Below are 24,272 nucleotides of genomic sequence, written 5' to 3' on the forward strand. Positions count from 1 at the left end.
GACAAAGGGGCGGCCGAGGCCAGCACAAAGTGACCCCACGCAGTTTCAACGCCAGGAGGCCCGCCCTTTGCCCCTGACTCACAAGGCACCTTCTGGAAGAGCGCAGTTCTCAGCCTTCCGGAACCGAGGCACCAGCACGACCATCCTGGGACCGCAGCGCCACCTGCCGGCCGGGGTGAGCGGCACTGCCACCTGCCGGCGGAGCCCGGACCTCCCACGGGCCCAGGGGCTTAGCCGCTGATACCTGTCTGGTGTGAAGAGTCAGGGAATGTACTTTGACTGCAAAGACCCGGCCACCTCGGTCGTCTGGGCTGACCAGGGTCCTCATAAGCGGGGCCCCCGCGCTGTGAGTGATTTCCGTGGAGTCTGCGGGTTTTCGCCGGAGTCCTTGTTTTGACTCAGTTGAGCTGAGGGCACAGAGAGGTTGGCGGAAAAGCCAGTGGGCTCGCAGCGGGTCTGCTGAGGCGCTAGGAGGTGGGAGGTTCTGACTCAGAGAAAATGGGCTTTGGGGCAGAGGCCCCTCTGGGGACGGCCAGCGTTAGGCCGGCTGGGGAAACCCAGGGGCAGTGGCCTGGGCTGAACCCAAACCCTCTTCATCCACTCCTGTTTCCGGGCCCTGGTGGGACCCTGTCTTCCTCATCGGGGTGCTTCAAAGTGGCATCTGGACTGGTTAGCGCTCGGCCCAGACTCCTTCCACCTAAGGAGGCCGAGAACGTGGTTTGGCTTCTTTGGAGAATTGGTGCATGTAATGACTCCTCCCGCTGGGGACAAAGCAGATCGGCTCAGAGCTTTGGGGATGAAAACCAAGTTTCGCTGATGGCGACAGGCCAAGGGAATCAGGTACAGTGTGACGGCCAACAGTCGGTGTTGCTCAGGTGAGCACGCTGGCAGCTGGGGCCAGGGCTCGGGGCTGCTGTCTGGGCACAGGGAGCGGGACGGCGTTCGACGAGCCATCTTTCCGGACATCCCGCCCGGACACCCGCCAGGCTGGGACCCCTGCTGTCTGTGCCTGGGGGTCCCGGAGGGATAGAAGGACCGGGGAAAGAAATGCCGTCGTTACCCAGACTCTAAGATTATATTTCTAGAAGAAGGGCGTCTTTAAAAGAATATCAGACGAGAAATGACGTTGTTCCCTTCCCGCCAAATTTGTGTCCACTTGCCACTGCGAATACGTAAAATCTGACCTTTCTCGTGCTGTAGATTGGTGTCCTCACATTCAGGTGGAGTAGAAATGCTCCTCTGGGTTCTTGTGCAGGTTGGGGAGTTGACACAGGACAGGGCTTAGCACACAGTAAGGACTCCATCAGCGGTATCTTTTCTTATCTCACACTGGAGTTTAGTGTCGAAGTTCCTGCAAGAGGACATGGTGTGGTGGGGTTCACTTCCCAAATCACCTGGGAATTGGGAATCGGGGAATTGGGACTCAAACCCTGCAATGCTAGCGTGTGAATCATTTGAGGGGGATACAGGCCAAACTTCTCATAATGAATCCATGAGTTTAGTATCAAGTGCATCAAGGTAAGTTCTTCCAACTTATTATTACCCACTCCAAAAGGGAACCTCCATTGTAATATTTTAATATTTGCTTTTCTGTTTTCTCAATCTTTCTAATTTTATATATATATGCATATATGTATATATGTATATATTTATAAAATTCATATATGTATAAAAATGTTTTAAGTTTTTTAATGTTTATTTTTCAGAGAGAGAGAGAGACAGAACGTGAGCTGGGGAGGGGCATAGATCGAGGGAGACACAGAATCTGAAGCAGGTTCCCGGCTCGAGCTGTTAGCACAGAGCCCCATGTGGGACTGGAACCCATGACCCGAGCGGAAGTCAGATGCTTAACTGACTGAGCCACCCCGGTGCCCCTGATTTTATACATTTCTATTATGACCTTATTATGTTTTTATTTTTACTTTTTTATGTTTTATAATTGAACATTTTTATTATGATCCTAATGTGTTACTTCCTGGGAGCTACAGTTGTTTACCCTTGAAACCCCACGTCTTGTTGTGAAACTCCTCGAAGAACTTGAAAGGTTATATCCTCCCCTTTGCTTCTGTGCACGCGGTTACTGACACCTCCCTTTCTCTCTTGAGAAAAGTCTAACCAAAGGAGAAGGTTCTAAGTAACGAGATAGGCTTAGTTCCCATCACAGAAATCAAATTAACATTCCCCCCAACAAGTTATGCCGGCTTACCCGGTCGTTGATTTTAGGTGCTGGCCTCATTTGCATAACTGGTTGGTCTGCGGCTGCCTGGCGTGTTCGGGAAACCCTGTCGTGGACGGGCCATCCTGAGGACGCCCAGGACAGGACGGTGGCCTTGCACGCCAGAGCCAGTGGGTGCCATCTGGTGACGTCGCTTTAACTTTGTTGGTGGGGTGAGAAAAATCCCTGCGGGACTGGCACTGTTTGCCTTATGGGTTCTTACACACCGATGCCTGGGCTGGGCTGTGAACGGGCGTGCTGTCTCCCTAGTTATTCTCATTCTTTCCTGCCGTGATCCCAACATAGTCACACGGAGCTCGCGTGAGGCTTTCTTACGATGACCGATTTCAGTGCTGTTAGCCACGGGATTCTCCTCTGTTTCCTTCTTCTCTGCATGAACCTGAGTATCCGTGTTTCTATTTTCAGTACCTGGACATATTTGGTGTTTTTCCCATTGTTTTCTTTTCCCCTTTCCGGGCTTTTTCCACGTATGGAATCATTCTTGTCAAGTTCAATTACTTTTGAACACAAAGTATTTTTGTTCAGTTGTCCCCACTTGGTATATGTCGAATGGCCTTTTTTGGGTTTGACCGACTGACGGCATTCTGTCTTGACTTCAAAACATGACGGTTTTCATCTTTCTGAAAGTGATGTGATGATCTTCTCTCTCTCCCTAGGCCATTGAACTTAATTCCATGTGACACAGGATAACTTTATTAGTGCCAAACTGGGAGTTAGAGCTATACATTTGAATAAAAATTCGGCCTCCTCCGGTCAGAACTTTATCACCTATTGTAAAGCATTATGTTTTCTCTCCTCACTTAGCCTTGTTGGGCCTCGTCCTTGGCATCTGCCAAAAACAACAACGTTCATCGCTGAGCTGCCGGATAGGGAGCGTCTCCCCTGCTGGTGCGGCAGGGCCGCTGTCCGCCCGGTGCAATGGCCAGCGCGGCCCACGGGAGGGCGCCGCAACCCTGCCTTTTGGCGCGGGCTGTGCTCTCCCCCGGCGGTCAGGTTACAAGCTGCCCTTGGAGCCCTGGAAGGTTGTGTTTGTTTCTTTCTGCAGGCGTGCGTTTCCACGGATGCGACTGGGACACACACGCACCGGCGAAAGGCTAACAGGTTACCGCGATAATCTCCTTCACGTACGCCGAGGAGTTATCCACAGTCCGGAAGGGATCCGGTGAAGCCCAAGGTCTCCGTGACTGAAAGGGTGCGCACAGGCGTGCACAGGTGGCGTCCGTAGGCTGGTGCGCGCGTGCAAGTGTGTGCACCAAGTGTGTGTCCTGGAGCCTGTGTGCGTCCACGTGCACGTGGGTGCCTACGTGGATACCCCCCCAGCCCGGAGGGGGCGGGCGGGCGTTTAGGCGGGCCCGACTTCCGCCCGGTCGGCCGGCCTCCGAAGTCCATGGCCTCCCGCTCGGAATTCTGCCTCTTCCCTAACAGGGACGCTTAGCGGAGCCAAGAACGCACTGCGCCTTAGAGCAAAACGAGGACATTTCTGCTTGTCAACAACACACATGCCGGTGGCGACACTCACACGCGTGTGCATTTCCTTCTCTGGTGGACGAGGAGGACGTTGGAATTAGATGCTCTTGGCATTCTCTGAAAATTCTGGGACTCCAGGCCTGTCCTCCCCCCGCCCCCAGTTCCTTCCTTCTTTCCTCCCTCCCCTCATTCCCTTCTCCACCCCTTCCCTCCCCCGCGACCCCAAGTAAGCATTTGCGGCACCTGCCCCAGGGGTGTGCCTGGGACTGTGCATCCACAAATACAAGAAGGCGGTCTGTCCCCCGCCTTGCGCTTCCCGTTGGCCTTGCCTCTTCCTGTCGAGAAGTCAGGCATCTGACACCCGCTCGGTCACGGTCTCTGGCCCTCCACCTGCCAGCGCAGCACCTCCACCTGCCACAGGGACGGAAGCAATTCAGATACTCGCCCGGGACGTTCTCTTCTCGCCTTTGCACTTTTCCCATTCATTCCCTTTCTCACATCCGAAGAGAAAGGCCTAGAAAGGCCATTCGAAACTCCTATTCTTCCATGGGAGCCACAGCCACTGTTGGACTCAGTCCTCACCACCTCCTGCTTTGACTGCTGGTCCCGCCGTGTAACGGGTGCCTGTTTCCAGCGTTGATGCGTCCGCAGCAGCCACACTTCCTTCTCACCTCTGGAAGAGTAGTCTTCCTAAAACGCGGACCTGGTGGTCTCTCTCCCCTGGTTCTAGCCACGTGGGGGTGCATCGCTCCGGAACCCTCCCACGGCAAGCACCCAACAAAGCTAAATGTCGTTCAGGCCTTTTCGTTTTAAACCACCGGCTCACCCGAGGGAATGCGGAATCCCCGCTGTACTGGACAAGTGACAACCAGAGTCCTGTGTTTAGATGCCAAGACAGGGAAGGCACCTGCTGTGCAGGCCGACCTGAGGTGGGCGTTCAAGCCAGAGCAGGAGGGAGCTGAGGCCTCTGACCTGAACGTGGCGCTCACGCACCCCCGGGGGGACCCGAGAACCCCAGCGCGCCGCCCGTGAGCCGGAGGAACAAAACGACAAGCCTGTGCCTAAGTGGGTCTGCTTCGTACCCTTACTTGTTGGCGTCCCGGGTAAGGAAATGAACACAGAACTGGTCCTTTGGTAGTAACATCTCTGCACCACACCACAAAAACACGTGTGGTTATGTTCTAGGAGAACTGGTTGGGGACCCTGATGGTATGTTACACTTTAAACACACCAAAAAGGGAAAAAGAAACCCGAAAAAAGAAAACAGCTCACAATAAAATTGACAAACACACAAGGAAACAATACATTATATTCAAAAGCCAACAGATCCAATGAGGATTCCATTGCACAGAACACAAAAGAAAAAATGGAACAGAGACCTAAAACAAGTTTACTTAAAATGACTAGAGAAATAAAAGGCAACAAAGAAACTATAACAAAATCATTAAGTCTAAGAAAAATGAACGGGCAGATTTGGGAAAAAAAACAAAGACCGAAACTTCGGTAAATAAAAAAATGGAGGGGTACCTACGTGGCTCAGCCAGTTAAGCTGCTGACGCTTCCTTTCAGCTCAGGCGATCCCGCGGTCCCTGGGATCCAGCCCCGAGTCGCGCTCCAAGTTGACAGTGTGGAGCCTGCTTGGGATTCTCTCTCTCTCTGCCCTTCCCTCCCTCGCGCTAAGAAACAAACAAACATTAAACAGATGGAGTCACTGACCCCATTCGGTGAACGTGTAACATCAGAAGCATAGGCAAGTTGGAGGGTGACTGGAAGAGAGATCTGGAGGTCGGCACCGTGGCCATGGTGAAAACGAGATGCGCGACCTCCCTCCACAGAAAGTGCAGGGGCCTGAAGTGGACCCAGCCACCCTTCTCCCACTCTGCATTTTGCAGACTGAGCTGAGCTTAGGGCCGTGAGGCACGCCCCTCCTGGGGGACACAGGCTGGGCGTCTTCCTACACGGTTTTTCCTCGTCTTCTTCCTCCCGCAGAAGCCAGGCGTGTGTTGGGTCTAAAGCCTCCCCGCCCCACCTTCTGATGTATCTTGGGCAACGTCTGATCCCACATCTCAATCCTTCGCGGACCTATTTTGCTCTATGTCGCTGAGCTTAGCATTAACACCTGCTGTAAAGGCTTCGTCTACTGATTGCAGTATCTGGGTCTGTCCCCACTGATTGTCTTTTCTCTTGAGATTGGGCCACATGTTCCTGTTTCCTTGAAGGTCGTGTGAGTTTGTGCACTTGGCCGAGGCAGCCCTGGGAAGCCAGCACGGGGTGCAGAATACGATCTACAAATCTTTACTTCAAGCCAAAACCCTAGGTGGTCCTGGTTCGTGGATCACATTCTGGGAGATGTGGACCCAGGGAGATGCCATGTGACGGGAACCTGAAGAGCCTCGGGGTCGCAAATTTGGAAGAGGAGGAGCGGCCGGGAGCACGGGGAGGCACGAGAGGTGACGGACGAGACCAGTACTTGGCTTCTAACTTGTTTTCGTCTGGCTGCACCACATAATTGCACCTTGGAAAACAATCCACAGGGACCAGATTTTTGCATAATGTTCTCAGCTCTTCAAGCTTTGTGCCTCCGCCTCAGTTTGTAACTAAACATTCCCAGCAGGTAGAAGTGGTCACGCTGAATGGAACCTACCCGATCTCCAAAAGGCGGACGTGGCGGCTGCTCGTGCTGGTGAAGGAAGAAGAGGCCACGGCACGAGCAGAAGCTCAGGCCACTCAGTCCCCTGGTCGTTCGGGCCACTCAGGAGGTCGCCGCCAGTCAGGGCTCCAAGCTCCTTTTAAGGCCAGCACATGCTCTTTATCTGTCTCGGCTGGGTGCGTTCCTTTCTTTTCTCCGAAGGGTTTTCTGGCATTTCGGCCACCAATCTGAAATCCTGCTTCCTGAAATATCTACCAGCTAATCTTCTCAACCTTCCGCGTAAACGGTCCTGCAAACAAGGCTTGTCCAGAACGTATGTGCTGTAACCTTGGGTAACGTCCCGAAGCAAACCAGAGGGCAGCCAACGGAAACGTGGCCACAGGTTGACGACAGACACAAAACGTGAAGGCTCTCGGCGTGTGATGGGTCTGTATCCACGTTGCTGGAGATGGCGATGTTCTATTCAAGAATTTTCCCCCAACCTCAACTAGAATGTGCTGCAATAGGACTTCCCATTGCTTCCTGAAATACGTCATCGTTGGTTTGGAAAAATGCAGTGTTCCCATTTCCACTGGAAAAACTCATACCTTAAAATCAATGGTTTTAATAAAGATCCTTCTTGGGCAACGGCCCCAGAAAAAGAAAGAGAAAAGAGAGTGAACTGAGTTCTCTCAGCTTCCACTGTGTGTTTAAAGCCAAATTGTTTTTTATCTGTATTATTTTTTAAAAACTTAAGAAATGTTTGCGTATTTTGAAAGGGAGAGAAAAAGAGTGCGGGGGAGGGACAGAGAGAGAGAGAGAGAGAGAGAGAGAGACTCCCAAGCAGGCTCTGGGATGCCAGCACAGAGCCCAACACGGGGCTCAGTGTCAGAACTGTGAAATCATGACCTGAGCCAAAATCAAGGGTCGTACGCTTAACAGCCTGAGCCCCCCAGGTGCCCTGCTAGTTTTGTTTTGTTTTTTTAAAGCCTTACTAGGAGCATAACTGATATACAAACTTTGCAGATATTTAACGCATGCATTTAAGTGAGTTTGGACATGAGCACACACCCACAATACTCTCACCACAATCAAGGTCCTGAGCACGTCTGTCACCTCCATAAACGTCCTCATGTTCTCTTGTGGCACTTCTGTTTTCTTGTGTGTGTGTGTGTGTGTGTGTTAAGAACACTAACTACGAGGCGTAGACTCAACACGTTTCAAAGCGCACCATACAGCATTCACTACGGGACTATGTCGTGCAGCGGATAAAACTAGAACTTACTCATCTTGCAGAAAAGGAACTTCGTACCCAGAAAAACTGCTGTCCCTCCCCCTCAGCCCCTGCCAGCTACCATTCTACTCTCTGCTTCTGCGAGTTTGACTGTTTTAGAGTTCTCACATAAGAGGCATAGTATCTGTCCTTCTGTGACTGGCTTATCTCACCTAGAGGGAATGTAAAATGGTGCGATACACTATGGAGGCTGCTCAAAAAATTAAATATAGAACTTCCGTAGGATCCGGAAATCCCACTTATACGTATATCTAAGAGAACTGAGATCAGAATCTTGAAGAGGTACCTCTACCCCCCATGCTCATCACAACATTATCCGCAACAGCCACGCCATGGAAACGGCCTCAACGTCCCCATGGGTGGAGAAGACAGTTGTGGCGTACCCGTAAATGGACAGTGGGCCAGGAGACTTTTTTTTAATGTTTGTTTATTTTTGAGAGTGCAAGAGGGGTGGGGGCAGAGGATCCGAAGCAGGCTCTGCACTGACAGGCTGACGGCAGCAAGCTTGATGTGGGGCTCGAACCCATGAACCACGGGATCGTCACCTGAGCCTAAGTTGGATGCTCAGCCGACTGAGTCACCCAGGCGCCCCTAGGCCGGGAGACTTTTAAGAGGCTTGTAGCCGTGTGGTTGTGTGAATTGCATGCTTTTCAGAGAGGGACTTGCAGAAGATGTCACCTGCTTCCTTGAAACTTTCAACCGAATCTCCCTGAAATATCTAAAAGCCAATACGTACAAAAATTAACGAAACAAACAAACAAGGCGACAGGCCTGTATCGCCGTCACTGGATACGGCGGAGAGCTCTGAGTGCCCGGGGTCTCAGCCACTTTCAGGATCATGTCCCTTCTTGGGCTACTTGTGTCGTGGTCGCTGTCTGGGGTGACATTCCATTCCTTTTTGGATCTTGCGTAAAACTGTCATCCACTCCCGGCGGATCCTCCTTCCCAGAGGACGTGAAGCCGTCTGCAGCCGTCGTGTCTGGGAGAAGCCAGCTCAGCTTTCTGGGACCCACACGCTTTGGCAACGATCACCTCTGGATCTACTAACACTGGGAAGGGTGACATGTGACAGTCCCCCCAGCCGCACCGGAGCCCCGTGTAGCAGAGGCGTGCCCCCAACACAAGGGCGTGCGTGCCCATCCCACTGAGTGAGGTGAAACGGAAAGGCTCTGTCTGCAGGGGCCCCCGGTTGCTACTGTCAACCCAGGGAGTGCACGAGCCTGTGTCCACACGCTCCCTCCACGTCCCCGGACAGGCCTCCCTCTCCAGGGGCGCTCAGGTGACCGGAGCCTCTGGTTTGCCTGGATACTGAGTCACGGAATGGGGTAACGGGTTCTCTGCCTTGTAGTGACAGCAATGGATTCCCATGCATCCAAGTTCCTCAAAATCCCCACCTTCTATTTCCACACTATTTTCCCTCTGGACGGGCTCCTCGCGCTGCTGATCACTCTCTTCTGGTCCCCCCACGGCCAAGGTTGCCGTATATTCTGACTATACCGAAGCGGCGCTTTTCATTTTCCACGGTGAAACTCAAGCACGGAGGATTGCATCAAACAGTCCCCAAGAAGGGCTGACCGTCGTCTTCGTCTACACACGGTGTGGCTGACCACAGAGTACCACCCGTTTAGTCCCCAAAGCCATCTCTGTCACTTGATTTTCCCCGCGTGTGACGACTTTGGTGTGTTTAGCATGGTCGCGTCCCATTGTGCCTACATAGCTCACACAGATTACATTCTCCTATAGACAGCATCTTTGTCACTTTGTCCCATCTTTGTCACTCAATGCCACCTTTTAAAAACTCAGTGTATGGGGCGCCTGGGTGGCTCAGCTGGTTAACCGTCCGACTTCAGCTCAGTTGGAGCCCCACCTCGGGCTCTGTGCTGACGGCTCGGAGCCCAGAGCCTGCTTCGGATTCTGTGTCTCCCTCTCTCTCTGCCCCTCTCCCACTCGTGTTCTCTCTCCTTCAAAAATAAAAAAAAACATTAAAAAAAGTTTTAAAAAGTCTCCTTCAAAGTCACAAGGACGTTCTTAAAGTTCTTCTTTATTTCCTCTGTGGTTCTGAGCTTCCAGGCTTAAGGCTTTCATCCGTGTGACATTCATCAAACATGGCACGGGGTAGGACTCTAACCTTTTGTTCGTAATAAAGTGAGCCGGTGTTCCTAACACCATCCACTAAATACCCCTCTTTTCTCACGGTCACGAAGCTGTCTTCCACAGATACCACCCACGGTGCCCGCTGTCCTGCTGGGGGTGCTCCCTCCTTGCGTTCCAGGATGGGGCCCCCGCAGGCACCCCCCCAGGCTTCTCACAGCTCTTAATACCTGCCTCGCTCCCGTTCCACATCCGTCTCTGCGACATCTCAGGACTCTGTTTGGGGGGACCCAACAGCTGGTGTGAACTTGCTATTGCGATGGGGGCTGAGGGGGTGATCATATCTGGGCATATAATGTTTGATAGTCAATCTCCCTCTTTCTCCCTTGATATTGTAAGAGCCTTCTTTAGAATTTGGTATTCCCAACGCCAAACTTTGCCTGATGCTTGAAGGAGGTAAGAACAATCAACTCTTTATGCAGAATGCACGAACTGCGCTCCCACTCTGACAAGCGGTGAGCTCGGTTCCGGGAAGTCAGCCGTGAAGAAAACTGAAAAGCACAGATTTGTTCTTAACTTCCTAGCGAAAAGGTTTGGAGTTCACAGATAAGCAAGCAATAGGCAGTAGGGTGGTTACTGGTGAGAGTCGGTGGGAGCAGGAAATAGACACGAACGCTGGGACGGGGACAGGTTGCTCTGGGAGCCGTCTTGGCGAGAGCAGGAGGAAGGGGATGGCGGGAGCTCTGTGGGACAGTCCCTGGTGCCAGCTGCCCAAAGAGCCAGTGGGACGGAGGGCAGCTGGCGAGGAGGAGGGGCCGCCACGTGGAGCAGGCGGATGGGCCACACCGAGGATTTGGATTTTGTTCTAAAATGGCTCTGTGCACGTGAAGATGAACGGGAGAATGAGACGAATGAGGAATCTGGGTTGATGAGCAAAGCAACCATATTTCTACGTGAAGTTTGGACTGCTTTGGATTGCTTCTTTTTTGTAATACTTCACTGTGGAACCCTCAATAACACAAAATACAAAATATCGTGAAGACCTTTCTTTTTTTTTTAATTATTTTTTAACGTTTATTTATTTTTGAGACAGAGAGAGACAGAGCATGAATGGGGGAGGGTCAGAGAGAGAGAGGGAGACACAGAATCTGAAACAGGTTCCAGGCTCTGAGCTGTCAGCACAGAGCCTGACACGGGGCTCGAACTCACGGACCGCGAGATCACGCCCTGAGCTGAAGTCGGATGTGTAACCGACTGAGCCACCCAGGCGCCCCGTGAAGACCTTTCTTATATATAATTGGGTTTTTTCCCACATTTCCTTCAGTCTGTATAGCCAGACATTACTTTCCTTTAGATGGTAGTTTTTCAATGCCAACGAAAACAAAACACGCGTGTGCTCTAATCATTAGAGCACGTGTGATACTCAGCTGGGAGCGACCTTGGGAATCATCAGAGCCACCGGTCCGATCTTCGTGTTTTGATGAACGGTCACTTCTGCTGTGGTTGACAACATGGAAAGAATATTGAAGAAAGTGAAGGTTGACCAAGTTTCTGAATTTCTCCCCATCTGTGTCGTATAGAAGATCACTGAGTCCATCCTGTAGGAAATTATTTCCTTGGCTACACGGGCGGGAGCGAGGACGCCCCAGGCTCTGTGATCTCAGTTTCCGGAACGCCTCCCGCACCCACACGTGGTAACAGAGCTGTCTCCTGACTCGTGTGGCTCTTCTGCCTCGAACAGAGCCTTCCAGGGACACCTTCCGCTGCACTTCCTGCGTCGCACTTGTCGTTTGTTATTGGATGCTGACCCCCAAGTGCACATGTGCATCGAAGCCCCATAAGAATGGGATTCTCTTTGAAAAAGACTTAACAGAAAAATGCATAAATATTTATGCCGGAGAGAGGGATGAGCTGTAAGGCCCGCGTGCACACACACAGATGTTGCTTTGCTACAGGGGAAAGTGGGGAGGTTTTTATTTGCAAGGGGAAGGGCCTGGCGGTGTTGCACATGTTTGTTGGAGCCGTGGTTAATGAACAACACACGTTCCATATTTCTGGGGCAAATGTCTGTAGCATGAGACTTACTTATTGACTCGTCCTGCAGGCTGTGACGAGATGGAAAGCGTGCGGCACTGGGGCTCAGGCCGCCAGCGGGTGGAGAGGCTGGGGCTTCTTGGACACGGCGAGCGCATCTCTGACTCGGAGGCCACCTGCCCGCTGCCTCCTCGGAGCAGTTAGGACCCTGCTTACAGGAGCTTAAATGGCCTTGGCAATTATCTTTCCTGGTGTTCAGAGGGGGGCGAAATTCCATTTCTTCCCAATGACTGGCCCCTGATGTTTAGGAAACGTGCTGAGAAAATTCTCAGTAAGAAGAACTTTTGCAAAGACCCTGTCACTACAAAAGCAGACATGTTATATATTGCATACATAGCTTACGCATTACATAATGTTTTATTCCTTTCCAAAGTCACTTCCCACGCCAGTCACTTCTCCAGGGCTCCTCGCTGACTTCAGATCAGGCAGGGCGGACGGGGTTCCGCGCAGGCGGCGGCCGGCCTCTCCGGAACCCTCACCAGCGAGCAGAGCACGGAGAGCCTCCCGACGGGGGTGGGAGGCCAGGACCGGTTCGCTGACCCGTTTCCTCCCAGGCACCTGGCAAGGACAGCACAGGTGTCAGAGCAAGACATTCCCCCTCAGGGACGTCCTGTGAAAGAAGCATCTAGAAGGACAATGGTGGCCGTCAGCACTGCCTGTGCTCCCACGACCGTCATGGCCTCCACGTCTTTCTTCCAGCCCTGGTGCGGCTACCAGAAAATGGGCATCTTTAGTGACAGGACGGGGCACCGGGTTTGGTGTCCCACCTGCGTGTGTCGTCCTTTCCACTCCTTGCCCCCCGTGGGCCGCAGTTACCTCCGTGGTTGTCTGAGTCGTGCCCTCCCCTCAGCCCTCGGGGTCTCGATGGCTAGCTACGAAGATTTTCTCCTTATGGGAGCGAGTAGGCCGTGCTGCAGTATTTATGCGGCTCCGTTGTCACACGTCCAGCGCCCTCAGGACACGACAGAAATGCCCCGGGCAGCTGGGAGCTGGAGCGGCAGCCTCTGCCCGCAGAGCCCGCCCGGCACCTTCCCAGCTCGAGCTCCATCGGCCGCCCTGGGACGTGCAGCGACTCTGGAACGTCTGCAGGGTTCTGGTAGCTTTACATTTAGAACTGCATCTCATTTTAGAGTCACAGAAAAACTGAGAAAACAGTGCCGCGGGCCCCAGAGGCCCCGCACCAGCTTCTCCTGTAAACAGCTTTCCTTTGAACGGTGCCTTTGTTATAATTAATGAACCAATATTGACAAGTTATTGATTGTTCGCATTTCCTGAGTTTCCCCTAGCGTCCTCTGTCCGTCTCAGGTCCCTCCAGGATCCCACAGCAGTTGGTGGCCACGTCTCCTGCACCTTCTGTCGGCTGTGACTGTCTCACACGCCTGTTTGGAACAATGGCCTTAAAGGACATAAGCCAGTCACGAGGCTGCAAGTCAATATTGTTGAAACTTGTCACTGAAAGTGGAATTCTGGATCTCCACATAAAAAATAAATACAAAGACTCCCGGCCTTGGTTTTGCTGTAAAACGAAGATGCACATAATCCCTGTTATGCAGTGACTTCTCCTCGGAGGACAGGGGACGGCTCTCCCCTTCATTCCCTTTGTGTCTCCGTCTCTCGTGCTGGCTCGTCCCGTCCTTCACAGACACGCACACACACACACACAGACTCACACACACAGACCCCTTGTCCCTTGTCCCCCTCCCCCTTGTCTCCCTCTTGCTCATTTGCTCACATCACAGAAAGTGCACATCCTCACAATATCTGTACCTAAATCGCGTTCTGCTAGTTCAGAATTGGCTGTTTTAGTCAAGTTCTGAAAAATCTGTGAGCTTTAGTTTCCTCGTCTCAACAACACGGCAGACTCGCGCACCTGCGTTGGGGAGGTGTCGTGAGAACTGGCTCGCGTCGGAGCTCTGGGAGTGCGGCCTCCTGCCCTCTCGCCCAGAGGTAATCACATTCACATAGCCTCCCCTGTCTCGCTCAGCTGGGCAAAGTCATAAACGACGTCCCCGTCCCCTCCGAGTGAGGATGAGCGAGGCTTCTCGCACGTGCAGCGGTGAAAAGTGAGCTGCTTTCTGTCCTAATGTCTGTGGTCTTTAGTACGAGGTTGAGGCTTCCTGTGGATGAGGACACAGGCCACTGATCATCCAGGGCCCCTCAGGGCCCGTCCAGCAAGACTCTTGCTTGCCTCCGTTTCTCCACAGAGATCAGCACCACCTGGACCTCTCCCATGCCCATTCTCTCTGTCATTGATGGGTCCCCGGGCTGTCACTGACCGATCTCTCCAATCTGCTTCCTGGATGTCCGTGGACCTCCTTTCTGCTGAAATCTCCGTCTTCCATGGGGATGGACGTCTCTGTCTCGTCTCTTCCTCAAGCCAGTGGGATCTCAAGTTCCTTAGACCGGCTGCACAGCAGAAAGCCCCGGATGCTCAGCAGCCGGCTTGAAAATCCACGGTCACCCTCCTCCTCCCATTTCTGCTTATCCAACCTGGTCCCCTCCTTCTGGCTCTTTCCTAGAGCAAAGATAAACCTGGGCCTGGCAACACCTTCTCAGGAGGGGCTTCTCTGACCACACACGGACAGTGGCCACGGAGTCATTCAAGATCCCTCAGCCTATTTTGCTCCTCTCCCCAGAGCGTACGGTTATAAGAAATTTTATCGTCCTCTTCTTTCTTTTGGAAAGCACCCAACATCAACAGCAGAGACGTCAAATCCAGGAGCAAATGTTCACGGGCCCCCAAAAGCCAGGTCCCAACCAACAATCTGTAGATGGTTCTGAAGAGACAGATGCTTTTCCCCCTATTTTTTCTAAGTTTGAAGACTTTTTATCCCTATAAACTATCTCGGACATTATTTTTCAGAATGGAAGAACTTCTTGACGTCCAGGGGTTTAGACTCCATCAGCTCAGGGAAGACTGTGGCCACCCTGGGCAGACCCGGTCCTAAGGACGGCCTAATCGGCCACGCTTCCTTCTGCAGAGCCCCCGCCCGTGAGGCTGGCAGCTGGAGACAGCCGCTCAGCACATTTCTCTAACTTCTTCCTTATTCCAGCCTTCCATGACCAAGCAGGGCCCTGCTTTCAATTACTGAAGATCCCAGGATCGTTCCTAACAGTTTGCAAACAGCTAGGTAGGGTTTTCATCCACACATGTGGGTTTCATCCCCAAATCTGGCCCGACTTCAATGAGCTCTTGTGCTCACCATGGTTAATCAGCAGCAGGGACGATGCGTTGTTAAAACGGTGCCTCATTCTTACAGAGACATCTATTTAATGCAGAAACTTTTACTGTTGAGTATATTAAGAAATAAATGTGACAATGGAATGAGAAAACCGTAGTCAATTATAAAAAACCAATACAATAAAGTAGTTTCAAATTTTACACATTGAACAGGCAGGCGGAGCCCAGCTCCAGGAAGGACCACGAGGCCGGGCTCCTGCGTGTGCTCCCAGGACTCGCGGTGACAGGTCCGCACACGAGGAACCCTGTGTTTGTGCGGCTTCTGCAAAGGCTCTTCTCGGCTGCAGGGCAGGGTCGCCGGTGTGCATCAGCCAACTGCCGTGGGTGGGCTGGCAGGGTGTGGCCACGCACCCCCTCCCCCAGCCCCCAGGAAACCATCACTTGACTCCCATCTCTTCCAAAGGACTTTGTGGTCGGGGCACAAAGAACGGGTGGGAAAGAGAATTACGGACCAACTTAGCCATGGCCAGCCCTGGCCCTTTCGTATTTTCCTTTGTGCTTTGGCACACATTAAACGAGACCTAGGTAGCGATTTGAAGGACTCACTCTTCACAACTGTTTTGGCACGAGACAAGGGAAGACGGGTTCACTGATGTTCAAGGTTTAAGAGATCTTTCCATTTAAGTCAGATCAGTCAGATGACCCATCACACGCTTTCCACCTGGAGCCTGGAGACACCCTGCGTCTAGGACTGCCAGACGTAGTGAGCAGACACCCAAGAGACAAAACAGGGCACACGGTTAAACCTGAATGTCAGATAAACAACGAATAACGTTTCAGTATAAGGCTGTCCCATGCAAGGTTTGGGACATGCCTGTGTTAATAAAGAATGTCTTGCCTACAAGTCACATTTAACTGGGTGTCCTGCATTTTATCCGGCAAACCTATCGGCATACCCCAGGTGGTCCTCTGTGGTCTGCTGGTTCACGGAGCACAGCCCAGTTCGTCCTAGAGGCCGGAGGTGGAGCTGCCGATTCCTACGTGCCGATTCCTACGTGCCGATTCCTAGATCAAACTGACATCCACGAATATTGCCCCAGGGACGAGCATATTTCCAAGATTATTTAATAAAATTCGTCTAAAAATCCGAAAACGCCCACATGACTGCTTGTGTCCACGGCACCACTGTTCAGCGTTGTCCCTCGCACTCACCAAGTTGTCGGCAACTCAGCAAATGAGACAAAGACAAAGGTCTGCGAAGCGTGGGATGCTTTTTGTGGCATGACCGCTGCGTGATGTCACATGCGTGGTACGAAAGCAGGTGGACCCGTGGTTCCAACTGGGAAGAGCGGCCGAACGGGGGGAGCGCACGCGCGCCAATCCCGGACACCCGCACCTGACACTTTGGTGCCATAGCCCCTGTTCGACCAGCTGGTCTGAGGTAAACATCCCTTGTCACGTTAAACTGTCCATTTTAATCAGTATCGTAATTTGTACTTAACTTTCTCGTTGTACAAGAATTAAGAGCATAAGGATTTTATGTCTAATTATCTGTTGGCATATTTTCAGTAACGTTATGATAAAAAAATCATTTATCATAATATCGCGAGTGTCTGCGTATTTGTTCTTTTTGGAGACTCTACATTGGCCTCATCATGAGAATTACAGCTGAGAGGACACAGTGACACAGGATCCCCTCCTGCTTCTCTCTTCTCCTTGTTGGTTTGTCTAGTTGCTGGCACCATAGTCCCCCGGGCCAAGGTGTCAGGCCTGAGACACCCCTTCAGGCAGCAGGACGCAGGGTGCCCATCAGTGCCGGTGCTGCCTGGAGTTTGACGGTGTTGGGACTGGAGGAAACTTCGAGAGTCACCTGGTATGTCCACTTGCCCCCCACCCCCTCTTGTGCTGCTATGCAGCAGAACCAGAGAAGACAGGTGGGCTAACTCCCAGCACAAGGCGAGGTCCACGATGGACGGTGGAGCCGTCACGTTCCCTTGTTGGGTGACCGCATCTGCCTCCTGTGCGGTGTGGGATGGGGCTAACCTGGGAACCTGCATTTCCAAAAGCTTCTTTGGGAGAGTCATTCCCAAAATAGCAGGACTATTTGCATTGTTATTTTTTTTGCTAGCCTAGATTTAAACCGAGACAGATGGAACTCCAAAATGCTGACATGAGAAAAAGAAGAAATTATAAAACATTTTTTTTTCTAACTTTTGAATGTAGCTGGAAACTTTTAGATCCCCTCTTTAAACTATTTGGAAAAAAAAAAACAAAACAGAAACAAGTTCAGATCAGTTCATCCACTTCTTCACACTGGATTGTAAAGAAAACCAAAGGAAATTAAACCACAGAAATGTGTTAAAGTTTGCTGCAGTTGTGATGGGTACCCACGGGCGGGGAAGCTTGGATTCGAGGTTGAAACCCCATCCTCAGCATCAGGCATCTTGAACTTGACCTTCAGACTGTATCGCCTTCTATCCGAGTTAAATTACATCGATCTCAGCACTTCTGTAAAGGGTCAACTTTAATGATACCGTGGTGTGTTTTCAGCAGAACCATCTAGGGTTTTGGTCAAACACAGTTAACATGGTTGTAAAATGTTTTATTAGCCTCTTTTGACTACTGGCTTATTTGAAACAAAAGTTACACAAGTACAGATTGTGTTCAGCTGTCACACTAAGTAAACTCTTAAGTGAGAAAATTTTCTGGAACAAAGTTTTTAAAATTAAAAAGTAAAAATTCTAGAGACTTCATGAAAACAATCTCTTTAAATCAATCAGAAGGCATTTTCTATGTACGCAACAAGACGGAGAGTTGGTGATCCAGGTGGCTCAGCGGCCCAGCGGGAGGACAGCTCTGGGCCAGTGGTCACAGGTTCTGTGGGCTGACCCCAACAGCTGGAGACCACAGCCAGACTGGAGGCACCAAGTCCTCACGCTCTTAGCTCCAGGCAGGAGAAGGGCGGCAGCGGAAAGAGATCTCCTTCCCACAACATTAAAAAAATATGGCAGAAAGCTTTCCCATAGCCATGAGCAATGCGTCTGGCCTCAGTCCCTCACATGTGTGCAATTCTCGGTCTACTTACGAATCCTGATTAAAGGGCGCCTGGGTGGCTCAATCGGTTAAGCCTCCAACTCTAAGCTTGAGCTCAAGTCACGATCTCATGGCCTGTAGGCTCCAGCCCTGCATCGGGCTCCACGCTGATAGCACAGAGCCTGCTTGAGATTCTCTCTTTTCCCCTCTCCCTGCCCCTCCCCTGCTCATACCCTCTCCCTCAAAATAAATAAATTAATTAAAAAAATTTTTTTAAAGAATCCTGATCGAGCACTTGGGGGGGGCAGTCAACTCCACCTCAACGCCCTGCTTTGAGTGTTCCTCCTTCTAGGGGTCATGCAAATGTCTATCTCGTCTTCTAATTTAGCTTGTATTTTAATATGGCTCATTTTATTTTTTAAAAATATTCTTAGTATTGTCAACTTTACCAAAAAAGACAAAGCAAAAGTATGCTATTCATTTATTATCATCTATGTAACCGCTGCCAGGCCAACACACAGGCCGACCAGGACATCGAAGGACCCACGTGCCTGTTGCCGACCGTGAGCCCTCCCTTGCTCACAGGGTCCACTACTTTTCTGTCTACAATGCTAATCACTTGCTTTTCTGAAAAGGTTGAACATATAAGCATATGTTCCAAAATAGGGGAGTGTTGCCTGCTGTTGAACTTTCTCGAAATAAGATCAGGCAGTGTAGAGTCCTTTGTGTGTTCTCAGTATTCTGTCTTTGAGATGCACCTGTTACTGCTTGGGGCGTGGTCCCTTTAGCTTTGTTACTCTGTATTTTCCCATTCCATAAGGTCTCTTGTGGAGGACACACATATGCACGCACCCAGCACATACACAGATTGCACGCACACACATACCGTGCACACTCTCACACTCACACGCGCAGGTATCCACACACAGGCATGCACACACGTGTATCTGCACGCACACCAAGCACACAAATAGCATGCGTCACAGACGCATGATTGAAAGACCAGGTATAATCTGAACGTTGCCAAAATTTTTTGAAGCCGCTGCACGCGCAATGATGTTGCATGTATGTAAATTTCAGCGCAGTGTGGAGACAAGCAGGAAAGATCACGGCCCTCGTTACGTAACACGCCACTTCATATCTAAGCTTCTGTTACAAAAGACTGAATCAAACATCACTTGTTCCTGAGATCTGCACCCCAGGCACGTGCGTCCTTTCGGAGTCTTGCAGGGTTCCCATAGTTTATGTAAAAATCATGTATACGAGCTATCCACGTGTTGGGCCCTGTTCCAAGGGCTTTGTCAATATTACCTCATTAATACTTATGGTAAACTTAGAAGTATGGTTTTATGAATGAGGATGCTTGGGAACAGAGTCATTCCTGACTTGTCCTGGACCACATAGCTGCAGGCTGGTGGCAATGGCGTGGGCTCCTCGCTGACTTCAGTGCCGCCCTTCGAAGCAGACCTCTTTCAAGATCACCCTCTGCCTGCTGGTTGTGGGAACAGGCTGGGACCCAGAATTCTTTGCGGAAGGTGCCTGCCGCCCTTTCTTTCCTAAATACAGCTCATATTCCTGCTTCACGTTCCTTCATTCATGCCGGGAAGCGAAGGACGGGTTCTGTCTGCTTTCAAATTCCTAGACCTCCTCTTGCCCACACAGGGGAGCTCTGTGGACCAGGGACCTTTCCTACCCCATGCATTTCCAAATACCCACCAAATTTTCAAGCTCTATTTCCCTTCCTCTTAACCTCTTCCAAAACTTTCCAGTCCTCCTAAAGCCTTTGACTTTGGGAAGACATCCTTGGGAAGCGTGCAGGCCACCTCCATGGGAAAGGGAAGAAGAGCGGAGATCCTGCAGGAGGAAAGTCTCTGGTACGTGGGGATCACCCCAGCCAGCCACAGGTGAGCTTTCCTACAGTATCTTTTCTTCCCATTGTATGTTTCCTTCTTTTTGTTGGCCAGGCCCCTAGATGCTCACCACGGGCTGTTGAGGCAGACTTGTCGGTAATGCCAAGATTGGAAACCGCAGAATGTCCCAAACCAAGCTTTTGACCACGATGCTCTTTCTTGCTTGAGAACCAGTGGCGTGGCCTCGGGAAGGTATGCCATCTTAGCGCAGCACGCTATCGATGCCCTTTGGCCGAAAAGTACATTTCACACCGAATGATTTCCCGCACAGGGGTCCTCACCAAGTGCCGAGGTGAGCGTGCGAGTACTGACGGGGCCTCCATCATCAGTGCATATCTTCCCACAGGAGGTAAGGGTGCAGCAAGTCCAGTCCTGAGATTTGCCTTCAACGTCGAGAAAGAGTTCAATGTCCTGATGGCACCGATACGTTGTCAGCTTGGCTTCCCACGCCGTAGTCCCGTGATGGGAATACCCTGCTACCCAAGGCATACGGCACATCACAAACACCGAGGCCTAAGGTCCCGTGGTGCCTCGGGGGAAACCCGTGCAGCAGTCTGGAGAGAGGAGACAGAATTGCCAAGTCCAGTGTTCTGCCTCTTCTCAACCCAGGGGTTTCTGCTTTAGTGACCTGGGTGGGGCTCCACCGCCAGGACATTTCTGTTCTCTGTTACCTGCAAGGAAAGAGAGGTGCTTCTGCTCAGTGTCTGAAAAACGCAGAGGGCTTCGGCCACAGAAGCCGTACTAGTTGTAGAGTGCTAAGTGGATTCACGTAGGCGTTAAAAAGGAATGCGTGAAAAAGCATTTTTGAAAATGCTGGGAAAGTTTTAAAGAAGCTGTTTAGCAGAGATTCACCGATTTACTTAAGCAATTCAAAAATGTGTCTAGGGGCACCTGGGTGGCTCAGTCAGTTAAGCGTCCGACTTCGGCTCAGGTTGTGATCTCGAGGTCCGTGAGTTCAAGCCCCGCATCGGGCTCTGTGCTGACAGCTCAGAGCCTGGAGCCTGTTTCGGATTCTGTGTCTCCCTCTCTCTCTGACCCTCCGCCATTCATGCTCTGTCTCTCTCTGTCTCAAAAATAAATAAACGTTTAAAAAAAATTAAAAAAAAAAACAAAAAACAAAAAACAAAAATGTGTCTATACACGGGTATATCAAGTGTGTGTGTAGGTATGTACGATCTCCTCTCCGGTAAGTGAAATACATTTCCCCAAGGAACAGTGCACGAGGAGAACAGGTAGGGCATTTTCACTATTTAAAGGAGATAATGTACACTTAGGGAAAGAAGTTTCACGTTTCTGTCGCTTTCTGGATCCCTCTGCCTGATAAAACATTTTATGTTCCAGGATCGGCAGGTCTTAACTCTCACGGAGACTGAAACACCTTCCAAAATGAGCTCTTTCTCGTCATCTATAATGAGAGCGCATACCAGTTCTTGTCAAAATCATGGCAGTTCTGTATTTTCAATTTTTTTCCATTTTCAATTTCAATACATTGAGATATAATTCACACTGCATTAAATCCACGCATTTATAGTGTACAATAAGTCGTTACTATACTCACAGAGTTGTGACACCGTCACCACAGGGGATTTTAGAACGATTTCGCCACCAGAAAAGCCCTGTACCTGTTGCGTGGCCACCCCTCACCCTCCGCAGCGCCCTCTCCTTTCTTTGCCTGGACTTGCGTCCTGGGGACGTCTCGTGCGCGGGACCACAGCTCAGCAGCGACGCAAGCAGCAGAACGTATTTCTTGTGTGGGGTCAGTGAGCAGCCTAACTGAGGCAGTCCATGGACGGACGTGCATGTTGTGGATCCAAGCCTCGCCAGCTGTTCTGTGGGTCCACAGGCTCCTCGCTTAGCGCTGCTAAGGATGCTCTGCTCACGCGTCCGGAGTAGGCAGATGGTTGGCTGAGACGCTGTGCAGGGAAGTACATGGGCCTCATGCGGTCACACTGACGAGAGAGTTACCTCCTGACCACCGTGTGTAAGGTTTGTTCCAGACACTATGGGGGCTGACCATCATAGTTGAGTTCAAGCAAAGGGCTGGGGGCTCCCGGCCTGAACGGAGGGCCCTGCGTCCGTCTGTCTGTGGCTACAGGACAGCGAGCTGCAAAGTTGAATCGCGCTGAGTGTGAAAGCCGTCAAGTCGAATGTTTTAGAACGGGGAGTGACGAGAAATCGTCTGGTCTGTAGTATTACTGGCCAGCTGCCAAAAAAGAGGTAAACGTCTGCCTTATTCTTTAATACTCAAGACCGTGTGCAACTTTCAAATTACATGTATTTACAAATATAATTAGTATTCATTTAGGGCCTTAGGGACGTCTGGGCATTTCATGGGCTGGAAGTAAGCAGGCACCCCCGTCTTTTGAGGGTGCAGAGTGAATACTGAGTCCCTGCAGGCAGAGGCCGGGCACATGTCTGTGCTTACGGAGTCCGCAAGGTCAGGAGCGGCGGTGTCCCCGGGGGAGAGCACCCCTGCTTCTTCCGCTCAGCGGGGCAGGTGCCGGCCCCGTCTCCTTCAGAATGTCACACGGGCATGCAGAATGTCATAGCTACGTCAGCTGATACTTAGAGATGTGTGAGTGCTTACTGGGTACCAAGCCCCATGGCAGGCACCAGAGAGAGAGAGAGGAAACAAGAATATAAGACACAGACAAATCCAATTAGTCGGTTTATGGAGGGAAGAAAGGCCATGAGAGAACCGTGCAGTCCCGACTTCTTCAGAACCCGATGGTGAGGGCCGGTCTCCTGAGGGCTATGTGTTCCTCCAAGTCACCTGGAAAGCGGTTCCTTACCACTTCACACATAAGTGAGTTCTTTAAAGTTATTTAGCTTAACTGTTTGTTTTGGGTTTTTTTTTTTTTTTGGCTATTTCTTATCTTGCGCCAGTAAACAAATTGTGAAATCCTAGTAGCATACTGTATTTAAGAAACGCAGTTTTTATAAAAAGGCATAAAAATCAAAGATCGAACAACAACAACAAAAAGACTGTTATTGTGCTATATTAAAAACGTTCTTTTAATTTCGTGGGTTTTGAGAATTTTTCCAACACGTACTTGAAATAGTGTTATATTCCTCATACGTTAAAAGCAGTGGCCAATTTTTTTTTTTTTTACTTATCCCATCACCTGTTTATATGTATTTCTCATTCATTGGTTTTTTTCCCCCAGAGCAGAACCTCTTGCCCCTGTGATAACGGTACTTGTGAAATATTTTGAAGAATGTGTAAATAATAAGATACTGGGTGCCCGTGCACTTAGCTGCAAACTTAAGTAAAATCTTACAATACCGTCAAGACAGGGCATCTTTCCCCGTGGCAGAACTAATCATTGCCTGAATTCATAATTGTCTTTCCCACGTATTTGTATTTTACTACACACGTATGGAGTCTTACACTGTATTTGGTATTGACTTATACGCTTTCAGATTTATATAAGCGGAATCCTACATTATATGTTTTTCATAACTTGCTTTTTCTATTAAACACTTGTGAGATTAATTCACTTTGAGGTGTAGAGATATTGCTTATTTTCATTTTTATATATCACTGCACGAATGAACACTTCATTATTCACATACTCCCCTGTTTTGCTCAGCTAAGCTGACACATAAAATTAACAACTGCAGACCTGTAGCCCTGCATGCTTAATTGACTTTTTAGAAACAAAGAAAACGTGCTATCTGCTTGCTCGGAGTCCGTCACTGCCGGCTCAGTGAATGCAGGGTGACGGTTGTCCCATCAGGTCGGCCACCACGTCCTTACCTCTGAACCCACGACACCCATCCCACACCACCGACCTGGTGCATCCTGTTGCCGTCTCTGCCTCCATTTGTCCCTACTGTTCATTCCACATCAATTTCAACCCTCATCAGGACCCGTCTCAACAGCAACGCTCCTTCCTGCACCTTCTGCCGCAACATCGGGTGTTCTCTCTGGAATGCACCTGCTCCATTTTGCTCCTCGAGCATGTAGCACTTCTTGTTAGAGTCTCCTTTTATTCAAGTGGAAACTTGTGGAGGGCAGGATTGATGTCTAATTCATGTTTGTTTTTAACATCTCGAGTGATAACCAAACATAGTTAAGTGTTCAGTGAACGTTTATGAAGCGCAAAACCTGTGGAATGAAGAAGGAAGGAAATGATCCAGATTAACCCAGATTAAGTTAGGAGTAGGAAATCCTGCAATGGGGTCCATGCTGACAGAAACTCCCTAGCAAAGGAAAACCGAAGTAAAACAAGTAACAGACAAGACGGAAGCAAGTCCAATGCCACATTGTTTCTTTAGGCTTATTTTCTGGAAGTTCAGTGCTTCAGTGGTCCGGACCAGTGCTCTGTGCACCC

Source organism: Felis catus, chromosome B2 (genome assembly GCF_018350175.1).
Source record: "Felis catus isolate Fca126 chromosome B2, F.catus_Fca126_mat1.0, whole genome shotgun sequence".
In the NCBI taxonomy this organism is placed as follows: domain Eukaryota; kingdom Metazoa; phylum Chordata; class Mammalia; order Carnivora; family Felidae; genus Felis; species Felis catus.